The 19,293-nt window shown below is 49.4% G+C and overlaps 1 long non-coding RNA gene and 1 pseudogene across 3 annotated transcripts; both read left to right on the forward strand.

Moving 5' to 3' along the window:
• Nucleotides 1-352: 352 nt before the first annotated feature.
• LOC121847370 lies at nucleotides 353-16,833 on the forward strand (annotated as a pseudogene).
• A 52-nt stretch (nucleotides 16,834-16,885) lies between these two features.
• Nucleotides 16,886-17,965, forward strand: LOC121847372. 3 transcript variants are annotated; one of them, XR_006084231.1, is made up of 3 exons: nucleotides 16,886-17,250; nucleotides 17,465-17,551; nucleotides 17,735-17,965. It is a non-coding gene; the product is annotated as an uncharacterized LOC121847372 (long non-coding RNA). The 3 variants fall into 3 exon arrangements; XR_006084233.1 differs by having other exon boundaries at nucleotides 17,494-17,551; XR_006084232.1 differs by lacking the exon at nucleotides 17,735-17,965 and adding an exon at nucleotides 17,633-17,674 and having other exon boundaries at nucleotides 17,465-17,542.
• Nucleotides 17,966-19,293: the final 1,328 nt, after the last annotated feature.

Genomic DNA, 19,293 nt, shown 5'->3' on the forward strand with positions numbered 1-19,293 from the left:
TTGATGATGATTTAAAAAATAAAAAGAAGAAGAAATATAGTCTCAGATTATTCAGGAAAAAAAAACGTCCCTTGACGCTTCTCCTACATTGTGGCTACGCACAGATCCCCACTAGATAGCACAGCCACAAAGTCAAAATTTGGCGATAGTAATAATTCTAGAAAACAAAACTTCGTTTTTTAAAATCTTAATTTAAGTTTAGGATTAGACATAAAGTTGTCAGTGTGGTTAAGGTTCGATTTAAAATCCGATTTTAAGAAGATCAATTCTAGAAATAGTCGGTTTGTTAATTACTTTGTGGCTGTGTTAACTAGTTACGACCTTACGCACAGCAAGGTAGAAATACTTCCGGGATTTGAATGTAGTTTTGATATTTTGTTTTACATTTCCGGTTTTCAGAAAAGTTCCAATTGTACTTTTGTCCCAAAGTCTCTAATAGTTTCCTGGCGCAGTTTGACATCGATCTAGAGATTAAATCCAAAGGAAACGGACGAAGAAATACATCTGAAAGAAATAGAAGGTAAAACTTTGCAAACTTTTCTGGTCGTTGTTTACGTTTTGTTCGCCAGGAGACATTCATAACTAACAACGAGTAAGTAGCCTACAAGTTGTACTTTAAACAGGCCTAACTTATACTTCTAATCACGGAAATAGCGGATGTTGTATAGAGAGAAATGGATTGCGAATGATTTCTAATTGATATGACTATCTGTCCGTCGTGTGACTAGTAGTCAGATGAGAGGAAGACAACGAAACCTCTCACTGCCCTGGCCAACTTGTTGTATAATATGAATGGCAAGTAACTATGTGTGTTGTGAATGTTTATTGGGGGGCTATTTGCAATGGGCCAAGCTTATTATACTAGAATTATAGACATTTTATCCGGTTGTTATACAAATGATTTACGAGACAACTATTCTGTCATTGAATGACAACAACAGTAATGTTACTAGTTTACGTGTGTGTTTGTAGTGTTGGTGAATAACCGCAGGTGGCAGTGTATGCTAACCAAACCAGACCGACCCTGTGGTAGTTGGACAGCTGGAGTGGAGAGTAGGAAGGCTCAGTCAGAGAGGAGGAGGAGGAGAGTAAAGCTCAGTCAGAGAGGAGGAGGAGGAGAGTAAAGCTCAGTCAGAGAGGAGGAGGAGGAGAGTAAAGCTCAGTCAGAGAGGAGGAGGAGGAGAGTAAAGCTCAGTCAGAGAGGAGGAGGAGGAGAGTAAAGCTCAGTCAGAGGAGGAGGAGGAGGAGGAGGAGAGTAAAGCTCAGTCAGAGGAGGAGAGGAGGAGGAGGAGGAGAGTAAAGCTCAGTCAGAGAGGAGGAGGAGGAGAGTAAAGCTCAGTCAGAGGAGGAGGAGGAGAGTAAAGCTCAGTCAGAGGAGGAGGAGGAGAGTAAAGCTCAGTCAGAGAGGAGGAGGAGGAGGAGAGTAAAGCTCAGTCAGAGAGGAGGAGGAGGAGGAGAGTAAAGCTCAGAGGAGGAGGAGGAGGAGAGTAAAGCTCAGTCAGGGAGGAGGAGGAGGAGAGTAAAGCTCAGTCAGGGAGGAGGAGGAGGAGAGTAAAGCTCAGTCAGGAGGAGGAGGAGGGGAGAGTAAAGCTCAGTCAGAGGAGGAGGAGGAGAGTAAAGCTCAGTCAGAGAGGAGGAGGAGGAGAGTAAAGCTCAGTCAGAGGAGGAGGAGGAGAGTAAAGCTCAGTCAGAGGAGGAGGAGGAGGAGAGTAAAGCTCAGTCAGAGAGGAGGAGGAGGAGGAGAGTAAAGGTCAGGGAGGAGGAGGAGGAGGAGAGTAAAGCTCAGTCAGAGAGGAGGAGGAGGAGAGTAAAGCTCAGTCAGTCAGGAGGAGGAGGAGGAGGAGAGTAAAGCTCAGTCAGAGAGGAGGAGGAGGAGGAGGAGGAGAGTAAAGCTCAGTCAGAGAGGAGGAGGAGGAGAGTAAAGCTCAGTCAGAGGAGGAGGAGGAGAGTAAAGCTCAGTCAGAGGAGGAGGAGGAGGAGAGTAAAGCTCAGTCAGAGAGGAGGAGGAGGAGGAGAGTAAAGCTCAGTCAGAGAGGAGGAGGAGGAGGAGAGTAAAGCTCAGTCAGGGAGGAGGAGGAGGAGAGTAAAGCTCAGTCAGGGAGGAGGAGGAGGAGAGTAAAGCTCAGTCAGAGAGGAGGAGGAGAGTAAAGCTCAGTCAGGGAGGAGGAGGAGGAGAGTAAAGCTCAGTCAGAGAGGAGGAGGAGGAGAGTAAAGCTCAGTCAGAGAGGAGGAGGAGGAGGAGGAGGAGAGTAAAGCTCAGTCAGGGAGGAGGAGGAGGAGGAGAGTAAAGCTCAGTCAGAGGAGGAGGAGGAGGAGGAGGAGAGTAAAGCTCAGTCAGAGAGGAGGAGGAGGAGGAGGAGAGTAAAGCTCAGTCAGAGAGGAGGAGAGGAGGAGGAGGAGAGTAAAGCTCAGTCAGAGAGGAGGAGGAGGAGGAGGAGGAGAGTAAAGCTCAGTCAGGGAGGAGGAGGAGGAGGAGAGTAAAGCTCAGTCAGAGAGGAGGAGGAGGAGGAGGAGAGTAAAGCTCAGTCAGGGAGGAGGAGGAGGAGAGTAAAGCTCAGTCAGAGAGGAGGAGGAGAGTAAAAGTCAGAGAGGAGGAGGAGAGTAAAGCTCAGTCAGAGAGGAGGAGGAGGAGGAGGAGAGAGTAAAGCTCAGTCAGAGAGGAGGAGGAGGAGAGTAAAGCTCAGTCAGAGAGGAGGAGGAGGAGAGTAAAGCTCAGTCAGAGAGGAGGAGGAGGAGGAGAGTAAAGCTCAGTCAGAGAGGAGGAGGAGGAGAGTAAAGCTCAGTCAGAGAGGAGGAGGAGGAGAGTAAAGCTCAGTCAGAGAGGAGGAGGAGGAGGAGGAGGAGAGTAAAGCTCAGTCAGAGAGGAGGAGGAGGAGGAGGAGGAGGAGGAGAGTAAAGCTCAGTCAGAGAGGAGGAGGAGGAGAGTAAAGCTCAGTCAGAGGAGGAGGAGGAGAGTAAAGCTCAGTCAGAGGAGGAGGAGGAGAGTAAAGCTCAGTCAGAGAGGAGGAGGAGGAGGAGAGTAAAGCTCAGTCAGAGAGGAGGAGGAGGAGGAGAGTAAAGCTCAGTCAGGGAGGAGGAGGAGGAGAGTAAAGCTCAGTCAGGGAGGAGGAGGAGGAGAGTAAAGCTCAGTCAGGGAGGAGGAGGAGGAGAGTAAAGCTCAGAGAGGAGGAGGAGGAGGAGAGTAAAGCTCAGTCAGAGAGGAGGAGGAGGAGAGTAAAGCTCAGTCAGAGGAGGAGGAGGAGAGTAAAGCTCAGTCAGAGGAGGAGGAGGAGAGTAAAGCTCAGTCAGAGAGGAGGAGGAGGGAGGAGAGTAAAGCTCAGTCAGAGGAGGAGGAGGAGGAGAGTAAAGCTCAGTCAGGGAGGAGGAGGAGGAGGAGAGTAAAGCTCAGTCAGAGAGGAGGAGGAGGAGAGTAAAGCTCAGTCAGAGAGGAGGAGGAGGAGGAGAGTAAAGCTCAGTCAGAGAGGAGGAGGAGGAGGAGGAGGAGAGTAAAGCTCAGTCAGAGAGGAGGAGGAGGAGAGTAAAGCTCAGTCAGAGGAGGAGGAGGAGAGTAAAGCTCAGTCAGAGGAGGAGGAGGAGAGTAAAGCTCAGTCAGAGAGGAGGAGGAGGAGGAGAGTAAAGCTCAGTCAGAGAGGAGGAGGAGGAGGAGAGTAAAGCTCAGTCAGGGAGGAGGAGGAGGAGAGTAAAGCTCAGTCAGGGAGGAGGAGGAGGAGAGTAAAGCTCAGTCAGGGAGGAGGAGGAGGAGAGTAAAGCTCAGAGAGGAGGAGGAGGAGGAGGAAGCTCAGTCAGAGAGAGGAGGAGGAGGAGAGTAAAGCTCAGTCAGAGAGGAGGAGGAGGAGAGTAAAGCTCAGTCAGAGGAGGAGGAGGAGAGTAAAGCTCAGTCAGAGAGGAGGAGGAGGAGGAGGTAAAGCTCAGTCAGAGAGGAGGAGGAGGAGGAGAGTAAAGCTCAGTCAGGGAGGAGGAGGAGGGGAGAGTAAAGCTCAGTCAGAGAGGAGGAGGAGGAGGAGGAGAGTAAAGCTCAGTCAGAGAGGAGGAGGAGGAGGAGGAGGAGAGTAAAGCTCAGTCAGAGGAGGAGGAGGAGGAGGAGAGTAAAGCTCAGTCAGAGAGGAGGAGGAGGAGAGTAAAGCTCAGTCAGAGAGGAGGAGGAGGAGGAGGAGAGTAAAGCTCAGTCAGAGGAGAGGAGGAGGAGGAGGAGAGTAAAGCTCAGTCAGAGAGGAGGAGGAGGAGGAGGAGGAGGAGGAGAGTAAAGCTCAGTCAGAGAGGAGGAGGAGGAGAGTAAAGCTCAGTCAGAGAGGAGGAGGAGGAGGAGGAGAGTAAAGCTCAGTCAGAGAGGAGGAGGAGGAGAGTAAAGCTCAGTCAGAGAGGAGGAGGAGGAGGAGGAGAGTAAAGCTCAGTCAGAGAGGAGGCGGAGGAGAGTAAAGCTCAGTCAGAGAGGAGGCGGAGGAGAGTAAAGCTCAGTCAGAGGAGGAGGAGGAGGAGAGTAAAGCTCAGTCAGAGAGGAGGAGGAGGAGAGAAGAGTCAGAGAGGAGGAGAAGAAGAGTTAAGCTCAGTCAGAGAGGAGGAGGAGGAGGAGAGGAGGGGCACTGCACTCAAAAGGAAGTGTTCAGCTCAAAATGAAAGGAAGTAGAATCTAATATTTATATTTCCATGGTTTGACTGTCTATAAAAGGTGTATTCTGTAGAAAGAAGGAAGGATGATGGTGGAGGGGGAGAACCAGAGAGGGGAGACCCTCATACCCAGCGAGGGAGAGGGGTCTGGTGGACAGGAGGCCATCCACATGGTAAGAACTACCAGGTATCCAGGACACTACTGAGTGTTGATCATAATATGTTTGGGACAAGAAGAGGACATATAAAAACTGCATTCTGTGATTTGAAAAACAACAAAACCCAGAGTCTCTCTGTGGTCTCTGGATATTCTTCCAGAATCAATTTGGGTAAATAGAAAAAGATTTAAAAGTGACCATTGAGAGGTTTCCAGATCCCTGAGTCTACTTTAACAATATGAACAATGTGTTTATGTTAAATATAGTATGTAATATTATTATAACACTGTATCATGTCAAGGATATCAGTATTTAGTGCTTATCAGCTTCATACTATCTAGAACGGATGAGTAACATCACTGGTTCATTCAGCCTGTCTACTGTTCTGATCAGTGTATTTATGAGATAAGAGTACCATTGTCCAGTGATTTGTCCAGTGATGTGTCAGGTAAAGGGTGTGGCACAATGATGTCATCAACAGGTGACTCACCTGTGGCACTGAAGTAGCAAACGCACACACACACACCTCCCCGTCTCTCTGTCTGCTAACCTCCCCGTCTCTCTGTCTGCTAACCTCTCTGTCTGCTAACCTCCCTGTCTCTCTGTCTGCTAACCTCTGTCTGCTAAACTCCCGTCTCTGTCTGCTAAACTCCCGTCTCTGTCTGCTAAACTCCCCGTCTCTGTCTGCTAAACTCCCCCGTCTCTGTCTGCTAAACTCCCAGTCTCTGTCTGCTAAACTCCCGTCTCTGTCTGCTAACCTCCCCGTCTCTCTGTCTGCTAAACCTCTCCGTCTCTCTGTCTGCTAACCTCCCCGTCTCTCTGTCTGCTAACCTCCCCGTCTCTGTCTGCTAACCTCTGTCTGCTAAACTCCCCGTCTCTGTCTGCTAAAAACCTCCCAAACTCCCGTCTCTGTCTGCTAAACCTCCTGCTAAACTCTCTCTGTCTGCTAAACTCCCCGTCTCTGTCTGCTAAACTCCCCCGTCTCTGTCTGCTAAACCTCTCTGTCTAAACTCCCCGTCTCTGTCTGCAAACCTCCCCGTCTCTCTGTCTGTTAACCTCCCCTGTCTCTCTGTCTGCTAACCTCCCCGTCTCTCTGTCTGCTAAACCTCCCCGTCTCTCTGTCTGCTAACCTCCCTGTCTCTCTGTCTGCTAACCTCCCCGCCTCTCTGTCTGCTAACCTAAACCTCTCTGTCTGCTAAACCTTTCCGTCTCTCTGTCTACTAAACCTCCCCGTTTCTCTGTCTGCTAACCTCCCCGTCTCTCTGTCTGCTAACCTCCCCCGTCTCTGTCTGCTAAACCTCCCCGTCTCTCTGTCTGCTAAACCTCCCCGTCTCTCTGTCTGCTAACCTCCCCGTCTCTCTGTCTGCTAACCTCCCAATCTCTCTGTCTGCTAAACCTACCCGTCTCTCTGTCTGCTAAACCTCCCCGTCTCTCTGTCTGCTAAACCCGTCTCTCTGTCTGCTAAACCTCCCCGTCTCTCTGTCTGCTAAACCTCCCGTCTCTCTGTCTGCTAAACCTCCCCGTCTCTGTCTGCTAACCTCCCCGTCTCTGTCTGCTAAACCTCCCCTCTGTCTACTAAACCTCTCTGTCTGCTAAACCTCCCCGTCTCTCTGTCTGCTAACCTCCCCCGTCTCTCTGTCTGCTAAACCTCCCCGTCCCGCTAACCTCTCTCTGTCTGCTAAACCTCCCTCTGTCTACTAAACCTCTCTGTCTGCTAATCTCTCTGTCTAACCTCCCCGTCTCTCTGTCTACTAAACCTCTCTGTCTGCTAATCTCTGTCTGCTAACCTCCCCGTCTCTCTGTCTACTAAACCTCTCTGTCTGCTAAACCTCCCCGTCTCTCTGTCTGCTAACCTCCCGTCTCTGTCTGCTAAACCTCCCGTCTCTCTGTCTGCTAACCTCCCCGTCTCTCTGTCTGCTAAACCTCCCCGTCTCTCTGTCTACTAAACCTCCCCGTCTCTCTGTCTGTTAACCTCCCCTGGGTCTCTCTGTCTGCTAACCTCCCCGTCTCTCTGTCTGCTAAACCTCCCCGTCTCTCTGTCTGCTAAACCTCCCCGTCTCTCTGTCTGCTAACCTCCCCGTCTCTCTGTCTGCTAAACCTCCCCGTCTCTCTGTCTACTAAACCCCCCGTCTCTCTGTCTGTCCGTCTCTCTGTCTGTTAACCTCCCCGTCTCTGTCTGCAACCTCCCCGTCTCTGCTAAACCTCCCCGCCTCTCTGTCTACTAAACCTCTCTGTCTGCTAAACCTCCCGTCTCTCTGTCTGCTAACCTCCCTCTTTCTGTCTGCTAACCTCCCGTCTCTGTCTGCTAAACCTCCCCGTCTCTCTGTCTGCTAAACCTCCCCGTCTCTGTCTGCTAAACCTCCCCGTCTCTCTGTCTACTAAACTTCTGTCTGCTAACCTCCCCGTCTTTCTGTCTGCTAACCTCCCCGTCTCTGTCTGCTAACCTCCCCGTCTCTCTGTCTGCTAAACCTCCCCGCCTCTCTGTCTGCTAAACCTCCCCGTCTCTGTCTGCTAAACCTCCCGTCTCTGTCTGCTAAACCTCCCCGTCTCTCTGTCTGCTAACCTCCCCGTCTCTCTGTCTGCTAACCTCCCCGTCTCTCTGTCTACTAAACCTCTCTGTCTGCTAATCTCTCTGTCTGCTAACCTCCCCGTCTCTCTGTCTGCTAAACCTTTCCGTCTCTCTGTCCACTAAACCTCTCTGTCTGCTAACCTCCCTGTCTCTCTGTCTGCTAAACCTCCCCGTCTCTCTGTCTGCTAAACCTCCCCGTCTCTCTGTCTGCAAACCTCCCTTGTCTCTGTCTGCTAAACCTTTCCGTCTCTCTGTCTACTAAACCTCTCTGTCTGCTAAACCTCCCCGTCTCTCTGTCTGCTAACCTCTCTGTCTGCTAAACCTCCCCGTCTTTCTGTCTGCTAACCTCCCCGTCTCTCTGTCTACTAAACCTCTCTGTCTGCTAACCTCCCCGTCTCTCTGTCTGCTAAACCTTTCCGTCTCTCTGTCCACTAAACCTCTCTGTCTGCTAACCTCCCTGTCTCTCTGTCTGCTAAACCTCCCCGTCTCTCTGTCTGCTAAACCTCCCCATCTCTCTGTCTGCTAAACCTCTCCGTTTCTCTGTCTGCTAACCTCCCCGTCTCTCTGTCTGCTAAACCTCCCCGTCTCTCTGTCTGCTAAACCTCCCCGTCTCTCTGTCTGCTAAACCTCCCCGTCTCTCTGTCTGCTAAACCTCCCCGTCTCTCTGTCTGCTAAACCTCCCCGTCTCTCTGTCTGCTAAACCTCCCCGTCTCTCTGTCTGCTAAACCTCCCGTCTCTCTGTCTGCTAAACCTCCCCGTCTCTGTCTGCTAACCTCCCCGTCTCTGTCTGCTAAACCTCCCCGTCTCTCTGTCTACTAAACCTCTCTGTCTGCTAAACCTCCCCGTCTCTCTGTCTGCTAACCTCCCCGTCTCTGTCTGCTAAACCTCCCCGTCTCTGTCTGCTAACCTCCCCGTCTCTGTCTGCTAAACCTCCCCGTCTCTCTGTCTACTAAACCTCTCTGTCTGCTAATCTCTCTGTCTGCTAACCTCCCCGTCTCTCTGTCTACTAAACCCTCTGTCTGCTAAACCTCCCCGTCTCTCTGTCTGCTAACCTCCCCGTCTCTGTCTGCTAAACCTCCCCGTCTCTCTGTCTGCTAACCTCCCCGTCTCTGTCTGCTAAACCTCCCCGTCTCTCTGTCTGCTAACCTCCCTGTCTCTCTGTCTGTTAACCTCCCCGTCTCTCTGTCTGTTAACCTCCCCCGTCTCTGTCTGCTAACCTCCCCGTCTCTGCTAAACCTCCCCGTCTCTCTGTCTACTAAACCTCTCTGTCTGCTAAACCTCCCGTCTCTCTGTCTGCTAACCTCCCCGTCTTTCTGTCTGCTAACCTCCCCGTCTCTGTCTGCTAAACCTCCCCGTCTCTCTGTCTGCTAAACCTCCCGTCTCTGTCTGCTCAAACCTCCCCGTCTCTCTGTCTGCTAACCTCCCCGTCTCTGTCTGCTAAACCTCCCCGTCTCTCTGTCTGCTAAGCCTCCCCGTCTCTCTGTCTGCTAAACCTCCCCGTCTCTCTGTCTGCTAAACCTCCCCGTCTCTGTCTGCTAAAACTCCCCGTCTCTGTCTACTAAACCTCTCTGTCTGCTAATCTCTCTGTCTGCTAACCTCCCGTCTCTGTCTGCTAAACCTCCCCGTCTCTCTGTCTACTAAACCTCTGTCTGCTAATCTCTCTGTCTGCTAAAACCTCCCCGTCTCTCTGTCTGCTAAACCTCCCCGTCTCTCTGTCTGCTAAACCTCCCCATCTCTCTGTCTGCTAAACTCCCCGTCTCTGTCTGCTAAACCTCCCCGTCTCTGTCTGCTAAACCTCCCCGTCTCTGTCTGCTAAACCTCCCCGTCTCTCTGTCTACTAAACCTCTCTGTCTGCTAATCTCTCTGTCTGCTAAACCTCCCCGTCTCTCTGTCTGCTAAACCTCCCCGTCTCTCTGTCTGCTAAACCTCCCCGTCTCTCTGTCTGCTAACCTCCCCGTCTCTCTGTCTGCTAAACCTCCCCGCCTCTCTGTCTGCTAAACCTCCCCGCCTCTGTCTGCTAAACCTCCCCGTCTCTGTCTGCTAAACCTCCCGTCTCTGTCTGCTAAACCTCCCCGTCTCTCTGTCTGCTAACCTCCCCGTCTCTCTGTCTGCTAAACCTTTCCGTCTCTCTGTCTACTAAACCTCTCTGTCTGCTAAACCTCCCCGTCTCTCTGTCTGCTAACCTCTCTGTCTGCTAAACCTCCCCGTCTTTCTGTCTGCTAACCTCCCCCCTCTCTGTCTACTAAACCTCTCTGTCTGCTAATCTCTCTGTCTGCTAACCTCCCCGTCTCTCTGTCTGCTAACCTCCCCGTCTCTCTGTCTGCTAAACCTTTCCGTCTCTCTGTCCACTAAACCTCTCTGTCTGCTAACCTCCCTGTCTCTCTGTCTGCTAAACCTCCCCGTCTCTCTGTCTTCTAAACCTCCCCATCTCTCTGTCTGCTAAATCTCTCCGTTTCTCTGTCTGCTAACCTCCCCGTCTCTCTGTCTGCTAAACCTCCCGTCTCTCTGTCTGCTAAACCTCCCCGTCTCTCTGTCTGCTAAACCTCCCCGTCTCTCTGTCTGCTAAACCTCCCCGTCTCTCTGTCTGCTAAACCTCCCCGTCTCTGTCTGCTAAACCTCCCCGTCTCTCTGTCTGCTAAACCTCCCCGTCTCTCTGTCTGCTAAACCTCCCGTCTCTCTGTCTGCTAAACCTCCCCGTCTCTCTGTCTGCTAAACCTCCCCGTCTCTGTCTGCTAAACCTCCCCGTCTCTCTGTCTTCTAAACCTCTCTGTCTGCTAATCTCTGTCTGCTAACCTCCCCCGTCTCTGTCTGCTAAACCTCCCCGTCTCTCTGTCTACTAAAACTCTCTGTCTGCTAATCTCTCTGTCTGCCAACCTCCCCGTCTCTCTGTCTGCTAATCTCTCTGTCTGCTAAACCTCCCCGTCTCTCTGTCTGCTAAACCTCCCCGTCTCTCTGTCTGCTAAACCTCCCCATCTCTCTGTCTGCTAAACCTCCCCGTCTCTCTGTCTGCTAAACCTCCCCGCCTCTGTCTGCTAAACCTCCCCGTCTCTGTCTGCTAAACCTCCCCGTCTCTCTGTCTTCTAAACTCTCTGTCTGCTAATCTCTCTGTCTGCTAACCTCCCCGTCTCTGTCTGCTAAACCTCCCCGATCTCTCTGTCTACTAAACCTCTCTGTCTGCTAATCTCTCTGTCTGCCAACCTCCCCGCCTCTCTGTCTGCTAATCTCTCTGTCTGCTAAACCTCCCGTCTCTCTGTCTGCTAAACCTCCCCGTCTCTCTGTCTGCTAACCTCCCCGTCTCTCTGTCTGCTAAACCTCCCCGATCTCTCTGTCTGCTAAACCTCCCCGTCTCTCTGTCTGCTAAACCTCCCCGTCTCTCTGTCTGCTAAACCTCCCCGTCTCTCTGTCTGCTAAACCTCCCCGTCTCTCTGTCTGCTAAACCTCCCCGTCTCTCTGTCTGCTAAACCTCCCCGTCTCTCTGTCTGCTAACCTCCCCGTCTCTCTGTCTGCTAAACCTCCCCGTCTCTCTGTCTGTTAACCTCCCCGTCTCTCTGTCTGTTAACCTCCCCGTCTCTGTCTGCTAACCTCCCCGTCTCTGCTAAACCTCCCCGTCTCTCTGTCTACTAAACCTCTCTGTCTGCTAAACCTCCCCGTCTCTCTGTCTGCTAACCTCCCCGCTCTTTCTGTCTGCTAACCTCCCCGTCTCTGTCTGCTAAACCTCCCCGTCTCTCTGTCTACTAAACCTCTCTGTCTGCTAAACCTCCCCGTCTCTCTGTCTGCTAACCTCCCCGTCTCTGTCTGCTAAACCTCCCGTCTCTGTCTGCTAACCTCCCCGTCTCTGTCTGCTAAACCTCCCCGTCTCTGTCTGCAACCTCCCCGTCTCTGTCTGCTAAACCTCCCCGTCTCTCTGTCTACTAAACCTCTGTCTGCTAATCTCTCTGTCTGCTAACCTCCCCCCTCTCTGTCTACTAAACCTCTCTGTCTGCTAAACCTCCCCGTCTCTCTGTCTGCTAACCTCCCCGTCTCTGTCTGCTAAACCTCCCCGTCTCTCTGTCTGCTAAACCTTTCCGTCTCTCTGTCTACTAAACCTCCCCGTCTCTGTCTGCTAAACCTCCCCGTCTCTCTGTCTGCTAAACCTCCCCGTCTCTCTGTCTGCTAAACCTCCCGTCTCTCTGTCTGCAACCTCCCCGCCTCTCTGTCTGCTAAACCTCCCGTCTCTCTGTCTGCTAACCTCCCCGTCTCTGTCTGCTAAACCTCCCCCGTCTCTCTGTCTGCTAAACCTCCCCCCTCTCTGTCTGCAAAACCTCCCCGTCTCTCTGTCTGCTAAACCTCCCCGTCTCTCTGTCTGCTAACCTCCCCGCCTCTGTCTGCTAACCTCCCGTCTCTCTGTCTGCTAAACCTCCCCGCCTCTCTGTCTGCTAAACCTCCCCGTCTCTCTGTTCTGCTAACCTCCCCGTCTCTCTGTCTGCTAAACCTCCCCGTCTCTCTGTCTGCTCAAGCAACCTCCCCCGTCTCTCTGTCTGCTAAACCTCCCCGTCTCTCTGTCTGCTAAACCTCCCCGCCTCTCTGTCTGCTAAACCTCCCCGTCTCTCTGTCTGCTCTCTCTGTTTTGTCTTTCTTCTTTTTGCTTACACACGCACACACACACACACACACACACACACACACACACACACACACACACACACACAGCAGTGTTTGTCCAAGGTGACGTTACTGTGTGCAGCAGGTAGAGGTGACTCAGTGTGTCCGGACTGTAAGGTGACTCAGCACAGGTGTTCTATTCTTTCATTCTGTCTGTTTTCACTTCCTACCAGAAGGAGTCCGTTGTCGAGGACAACACAGAACCCGATGAGGGTAAGGCAGCAATAAAATCAATGAATCACCCTCTCACCCTGACCTCTCACCCCCTCTCTAATCTACTACTACTAATAATAATAATAAACTATACTACTACTAATACTAATACTAATATACTATACTACTACTAATACTAATATACTACACTACTACTAATACTATACCACTACTAATACTAATATACTATACTACTAATACACACTACTACTACTGCTAATACACTATACTACTACTAATACACTACTACTACTACTACTAATACTAATATACTATACTACTACTACTAATACTAATATACTCTACTACTACTAATACTAATATACTACTACTAATATACTATACTACTACTAATACTAATATATTATACTACTAATACTAATATGCTATACTACTACTACTAATACTAATATACTATACTACTACTACTAATACTATTATACTATACTACTACTACTACTAATACACTATACTGCTACTACTAATATACTACTACTACTAATACTAATATACTGCTACTAATATACTATACTATACTACTACTACTAATATACTATACTACTACTACTACTAATACTAATATACTATACTACTACTACTACTAATACTAATATAATACTACTACTAATACTAATATACTATACTACTAATACTAATATACTATACTACTAATACTAATATACTATACTACTACTACTAATACTAATATACTATACTGCTACTAATATACTATACTAATACTAATATACTACTACTAATATACTATACTACTACTACTAATATACTACTAATACTAATATACTATACTACTAATACTAATATACTATACTAATATACTATACTACTACTACTAATACTAATATACTATACTACTAATACTAATATACTATACTACTACTACTACTAATATACTATACTGCTACTAATATACTATACTACTAATATACTATACTGCTACTAATATACTATACTACTACTAATATACTATACTACTACTACTAATATACTATACTATACAACAGCAAATCAGCTCCAAGTGATTTTTTTATTTTGGTCATCTGTTCAAAAGTCTTCCCACGCATTCCAGAGATAACAAACAAATTCAGGTTTTTAAATGATGTTTTCGTCTAATATTATATCTGTTTGGGTCTCTACCATCTAGGTTCACGGAAGCCAACCACAGGACCAGTGGTTGTCACGGGAAACCAGAAAATGCCCGCCATCGAGAAACTGGAACAGGTTCGCAAATGGAGCATCACTACTTATAAGGTGAGAGAGGGAGGGGGAGGAGAGGAATGGGGAGAGAGGGAGGGGGGAGGAGAGGAATGGGGAGAGAGGGAGGGGGGTGAAGAGAGAGGAGAGGGGAAAGAGAGAGGGAGGGGGTGAAAGAGAGAGGGAGGGGGTGAAAGAGAGAGGAGAGGGGAAAAGAGAGGGAGGGGGTGAAAGAGAGAGGAGAGGGGAAGAGAGAGGGAGGGGGTGAAAGAGAGAGGAGAGGGGAAAGAGAGAGGGAGGGGTGAAAGAGAGAGGAGAGGGGAAAGAGAGAGGGAGGGGGTGAAAGAGAGAGGAGAGGGGAAAGAGAGAGGGAGGGGGTGAAAGAGAGAGGAGAGGGGAAAGAGAGAGGGAGGGGGTGAAAGAGAGAGGGAGGGGGGAAGGAAAGGAAAGGGGGAGGAGAGGAATGGGGGGAGAGAGAGAGAGAGGGAGGGGGAGGAGGGAGGAAAGGGAGAGAGGGAGGAAGGGGGAAAGAGAGAGGGAGGGGGTAGGAAAGGGGGAGAGGAATGGGGAAAGGGAGGAGAGAGGGAGAAGAGAGGAGGGGAGAGGGAGGGGGAAAGAGACGGGGAAGGAAAGAGCAAGGAGAGAGGGAGGGAGGAGACGGGAGGGAGGGGAGAGAGAGCAAGTTCATCTTTAAGAAACTCCTTTCTCTGCTTGTCCTGCATGTCACATCTCTCTTTCTCTTCCTCTCCTCCCTCCCTCTCCATTCCTTACTCCCCCTTCTGCCCTTCCTTCCCTCCCCTCCCCCTCCTCCCCAGTGTACTAAGCAGGTTCTGTCAGAGAAGATGGGTCGTGGATCCCGTACGGTCGACCCAGAACTCGAGGCCCGCATCGACATTCTCCGTGATGACCGCCGCCGTTATGATCATGTGACCTGCCTGGCCCAGACACTCGCCACGCAGCTCGCCCAGGTCACACAGACGCAAAGGACTCTGGGCGATGCCTTCACCGAGCTCAGCCTCAAAACGCCGCCACTACACGTGAGAGATTCTAATACATTTTATTTTGAAAGAACATTCCTCTAGTCTGGGTACCAGTCCTCTAGTCTGGGCACCAGTCCTCTAGTCTGGGCACCAGTCCTCTAGTCTGGGCACCAGTCCTCTAGTCTGGGTACCAGTCCTCTAGTCTGGGTACCAGTCCTCTAGTCTGGGTACCAGTCCTCTAGTCTGGGCACCAGTCCTCTAGTCTGGGTACCAGTCCTCTAGTCTGGGCACCAGTCCTCTAGTCTGGGCGCCAGTCCTCTAGTCTGGGCGCCAGTCCTCTAGTCTGGGCGCCAGTCCTCTAGTCTGGGCACCAGTCCTCTAGTCTGGGCACCAGTCCTCTAGTCTGGGCGCCAGTCCTCTAGTCTGGGTACCAGTCCTCTAGTCTGGGTACCAGTCCTCTAGTCTGGGTACCAGTCCTCTAGTCTGGGTACCAGTCCTCTAGTCTGGGCACCAGTCCTCTAGTCTGGGCGCCAGTCCTCTAGTCTGGGCGCCAGTCCTCTAGTCTGGGCGCCAGGGTCAGCAAGGAGTCATCAGGCCAGGTAGTCCTGAGGTATGGTCCTCTAGTCTGGGGACAGCAAGGAGTCATCAGGCCAGGTAGTCCTGAGGTATGGTCAGAGAGAGAGAATATATATACTTAAATTGTAATCTGTACATGTTGATGGGGGTGAAGTGACCAGCACCGTCCTCAAGACAATTACTTTTATTTTTGGTTTAATTCTCATTTCTGGATAAGGCTTCAAATACAGACTTGAATGTTTCCAACAGTTTTTTTGTGTGCAAAGTGTCCTCTCAAATCCTCTTGTTCTGGTTTGTATTTCTCAGGTAGAGTTTGGTCTGAACGGGGACACCCAGCGGTTCCTGTCGAAGAGCGGAGAGGTCATGGTCTCGGCCGTGAACTCTTTCACCTCTGATATGAACACACTGGTTAACAAAACTATAGAGGACACCATGGTTAACGTGAAACACTACGAGACAGCCAGGTAACACACACACACACACACACACACAGAGAGAGAGACCAGGCAACACAACAACCTTTGTGTTATCTCGCTAGGCCAGCGACCATTTTGGCTCGAGAGGGCCACATCGGGATGTAAAAATTGAACACGACCAATGTCTTACAGGATCGAGTACGATGCGTGCACCGTTGTGACCTGGAGGACTTGAACCTGGGACTCGAGACACCGCCACCCTCCCCAAACTAGAGCAGGCCCAGAGAACCTTCCAGAACCAGAGAGAGAAGTATGAGAAGAGCCGAAACGACCTGTCAGTCAAACTCAAACTACTGGAAGAGAATAAGGTAAGGAGACGATATAAGAAGACGAGGTCAAATAGGGGTGCATTTATGGCCAGGGATCACTTCCTACTGAGTCACCTCAGAGAGTGGGGTCATGACCAGGGATCACTTCCTACTGAGTCACCCTCAGAGAGTGGGTCATGACCAGGGATCACTTCCTACTGAGTCACCCTCAGAGAGTGGGGTCATGACCAGGGATCACTTCCTACTGAGTCACCCTCAGAGAGTGGGGTCATGACCAGGGATCACTACCTACTGAGTCACCCTCAGAGAGTGGGGTCTTGACCAGGGATCACTTCCTACTGAGTCACCCTCAGAGAGTGGGGTCATGACCAGGATCACTTCCTACTGAGTCACCCTCAGAGAGTGGGGTCATGACCAGGGATCACTACCTACTGAGTCACCCTCAGAGAGTGGGGGTCATGACCAGGGATCACTTCCTACTGAGTCACCCTCAGAGAGTGGGGTCATGGCCAGGGATCAGACATTATTGACGGCCACCCTGGAGGGGGGTTTGGATGGAACACACTCATTCACTCCTCTCCCTCCCTCGTTTTCCCACTAATTCCCCTCCTCCCCCCAGGTAAAGGTTCTCCAGCATCAGTTGGTATTGTTCCATGGTGCTATAGCCTCCAACAGCACCTCCAACCACCAGCACCTGGAGCTCAGCCTGCAGCAGGCAAGCACCAAGCTACCCATGCCCGGCACGGAGCCTCCTTCCTGGCTAGAGGAGAGCTCATCACCCCAATAACCATCCACCATGTCTGGGGGCCCATGAAACCTTCCAGTATCTTAATGCAAGTTGGGGCCTCTCAACTGCCACATCTGTGGGCCAAAACAGAGGGTATTGTCGACATTCCTGTTCTCTTATCCTATAGGGCCTATAGGTTCTCCTCTTACCCTATAGGTTCTCCTCTTACCCTATAGGTCCTATAGGTTCTTCTCTTACCTCATAGGTTCTCCTCTTACCTCATAGGTTCTCCTCTTACCTCATAGGTTCTCCTCTTACCTCATAGGTTCTCCTCTTACCTCATAGGTTCTCCTCTTACCTCATAGGTTCTCCTCTTACCTCATAGGTTCTTCTCTTACCTCATAGGTTCTTCCCTCTTACCTCATAGGTTCTTCTCTTACCTCATAGGTTCTCCCTCTTACCTCATAGGTTCTCCTCTTACCTCATAGGTTCTCCTCTTACCTCATAGGTTCTTCTCTTACCTCATAGGTTCTTCTCTTACCTCATAGGTTCTCCTCTTACCTCATAGGTTCTCCTCTTACCTCATAGGTTCTCCTCTTACCTCATAGGTTCTTCTCTTACCTCATAGGTTCTCCTCTTACCCTATAGGTTCTCCTCTTACCCTATAGGTTCTCCTCTTACCCTATAGGTTCTTCTCTTACCTCATAGGTTCTCCTCTTACCCTATAGATCCTATAGGTTCTCCTCTTACCCTATAGGTCCTATAGGTTCTCCTCTTACCCTATAGATCCTATAGGTTCTCCTCTTACCCTATAGATCCTATAGGTTCTCCTCTTACCCTAGATCCTATAGGTTCTCCTACCCTATAGATTATAGGTTCTCCTCTTACCCTATAGATCCTATAGGTTCTCCTCTTACCCTATAGATCCTATAGGTTCTCCTCTTACCCTATAGATCCTATAGGTTCTCCTCTACCTATAGATCCTATAGGTTCTCCTCTTACCCTATAGGTCCTATAGGTTCTCCTCTTACCCTATAGGTTCTCCTCTTACCCTATAGGTCCTATAGGTTCTCCTCTTACCCTATAGATCCTATAGGTTCTCCTCTTACCCTATAGGTCCTATAGGTTATTCTCTTACCCTAATCCTATAGGTTATTCTCTACCCTATAGGTCCTATAGGTTCTCCTCTTACTATAGATCCTATAGGTTCTCCTCTTACCCTATAGGTCCTATAGGTTCTCCTCTTACCCTATAGGTTCTCCTCTTATAGGTCCTATAGGTTCTCCTCTTACCCTATAGATCCTATAGGTTCTCCTCTTACCCTATAGGTTCTCCTCTTACCCTATAGGTCCTATAGGTTCTCCTCTTACCCTATAGATCCTATAGGTTCTCCTCTTACCCTATAGATCCTATAGGTTCTCCTCTTACCCTATAGGTGACCTGACTATAGACTGTTGTTCACTCTGTTTCTCCTATTCACTGACTGTATAAGAGTTCTGTTTGGCAGTAGCATTGTTACTATCATAGCATTTGCGTTATTATTATACAGTATGTACAGTTCTCCTGTATTGACTAATGCTGTGTCCAAAATGTCACCCGGTTCCCCTACGTCATTCACTACCTTTGAGCTCTATATAAAGGGAAGTGCGTAGCATGTGGGGACGCAGCCTACAACTAAAGGACCAAACTAACATGCGTGCTGAGATATGGAACAAAGCCAGAGACTGTAGAATGTTCGAGACCGTTAGAACCTTTTACACTCTAGAACCTTCTTGGGCTTTATAAGGATCTTTAGATTCCTACCAGAATCAACTATACTGAGCAAAAATATAAAAATTACCCACAAAACAAATTTAAAAGATTTTACAGCGTTGCAATTCATATAAAGGAAACCAGTCGATCAATTCATTAGGTCCCTAATCTATGGATTTCACATGACTACAGGGGGTGCAGCCGTGGAGGGCATAGGCCCACAGAAATACTCCTCAGCACCCCCTCCCGATCCTACAGGTGATGTAGCCAGATGTGAGGTCCTGGGTTGTCGTGGTTACATGTGGTCTGCAGTTGTGAGGCCGGTTGACGTACTGCCAAATTCTCTAACATAACATTGGAGGTAGAGAAATGAACATTCAATTATCTGGCAACAACTATGGTGGACATTCCTGCTATCAACATGCCAATTGCACTCTCCCTCAACTTGAGACATCTGTAGCATTTTAGAGTGGCCTTTTATTGTCCCCTGGCACAAGGTGCACCTAATGTACGGATCATGCTGTTTTTAATCAGATTCTTGATTATGCCACACCTGTCAGGTGGATGGATTATCTTGACAAAGGAGAAATACTCACTAACAGGGATGTCAACACATTTGTGCACAAAATTTGGGAAATAAGCTTTTTTTGTGCGTACGGACATTTGGGGGATCTTTTATTTCGGCTCATGAAGCACTTTTTCCAGGTTGCGTTTTGTATTTTAGTTCGGTGTAATTCCAAACACATCTTTTTGCACTTGTCTACCTACCAAAATAACAATTGTGTGTTTTTGAATATAAAACGTAATTTAATGCCAAATATCGAGATCAACATTATTCTTTGTGTATAATGTACGTGTTTTTGATTCTTTTAAAATAGGAAATTCAAAAGCACTCGCACATCTGAGTTATCTTCGTTGCAGGTGCATGATAACGGTTGAATAAAACAGAGACAAAAGGAGAAACCTACATACTGCTCTTTAAAGCGTTGCAAATCGACCTCCCCGTCCAATCAGAGGCTGATCCATAAAGCATTACAGGCAGTGAGCGGGTTTCACCATTTTTTCAAATCTTAAAATAGGGAAATGACTTGCACATCGGGTGGAGCAATGCGTAT

This window comes from Oncorhynchus tshawytscha, linkage group LG10 (genome assembly GCF_018296145.1).
Source record: "Oncorhynchus tshawytscha isolate Ot180627B linkage group LG10, Otsh_v2.0, whole genome shotgun sequence".
Taxonomy (NCBI): Eukaryota; Metazoa; Chordata; class Actinopteri; order Salmoniformes; family Salmonidae; genus Oncorhynchus; species Oncorhynchus tshawytscha.